Source organism: Chrysochloris asiatica, unplaced genomic scaffold (genome assembly GCF_000296735.1).
Source record: "Chrysochloris asiatica unplaced genomic scaffold, ChrAsi1.0 scaffold00053, whole genome shotgun sequence".
NCBI lineage: Eukaryota > Metazoa > Chordata > Mammalia > Afrosoricida > Chrysochloridae > Chrysochloris > Chrysochloris asiatica.
This window is the reverse complement of record NW_006408571.1, coordinates 5,081,851-5,083,158: the sequence shown is the minus strand read 5'-3', so window position 1 is coordinate 5,083,158 and position 1,308 is coordinate 5,081,851.

Here is a 1,308-nt window from a genome sequence, read left to right as displayed (position 1 = left end):
TCATAAGGTTTTCAGTGACTAAATATTCAGAAGTAGTTCATCACTCCTTCTTCCAAGTCTGTTTTTGTCTGGAAGCTCATCTGAAACCTGTCCACCATGGTTGACCCTGCTGGTATTTAAAATACCAGTGGCATAGCTTTCAGAATCACAGTCACAAGCCATCACAGTACAACAAACTGACAGACGAGCAGAGGAATCTGAGATTATGTTGAGTTAATTGGCAAAGAGGAATTAAATTTGCAGATGGGATTAAGATTGTTAATCAGTTGATTTTAACCTAAGGAGATTATTCTGGGTTTTCCAAGTGTGTTTTTATTGTTGTTACTTGCTGATGAGTTGAATCCGACTCATAGTGACCCTGTATATGGTTTCCAATGAGCAGCTGGTGAGTTTAAAATTGCTTACCTTTTGATTTGCAGTCTAGTTCTTATTCTACAGTGGCACACCAGGATCCTGTAATTGCAATGACCCTTAATAAAGTAGAAAAGGAAGTCGAAGAGATAAAAATAGAGGGATGACAGTGTGAGAAAGCCTCAGTCCATTGTTTCAGACTTGAAGATGGAGGACGAGGTCCAGAGGCAATGATTGTAGGTCCCTTTGTAACAAGACAATAACTAGAACCAAAGGTCTCATTAGTATACTCCAGGAGATAAGTCATTAAGACTTGAAAGTCTGAGTTATTTTTGTTTGTGGCCACTTTGATGCAGTTCTCTTGGTAATCATTCAAAGAGGCTATTGACTTGCTTTGGGGAGCTCTTTGTTTAGCTAGGGGGTAGACAAATAAGCAAATACAGAATTATTCTTCAGTACAATATGTGATTAAGCAGACAGGTGTATCTGAGGACTCTCTTTAAGAATATAATCAAACGTGTCTATGACATGGTCACAAAATCACCATACTGATGAGAAGTTCATATCTGGTTCCAAGTTTCTCTTTTCCAAAAACCCAATGTGTAAGGGATATCCCTATTCAAACAAATTATAAAGAGGAATAGGTGAGGTAGGAAAAAAACTAACAGTGAAACACAACCTACAATATCAATTTATTTCTAAGTCTTGGCCATGAATAAGATGTTTCTCCTATATTGACTTTACTTTGAGTCCTGAGTTCATTTGTGCTCCATCCTTCTAGAGTGAACATTACTAGTCATGGCAGTTGTTGTTGTTGTTGTTAAGTGCCGTCGAGTCGGTTCCGATCCATAGCGACCCTGTACAGGGTTTCCAAGGGTGTAATTCTTTACAGGAGTAGAAAGCCTCATCTTTCTCCCACGGAGCAGCTGGTAGTTTCGAACCACTGACCTTAAGGTT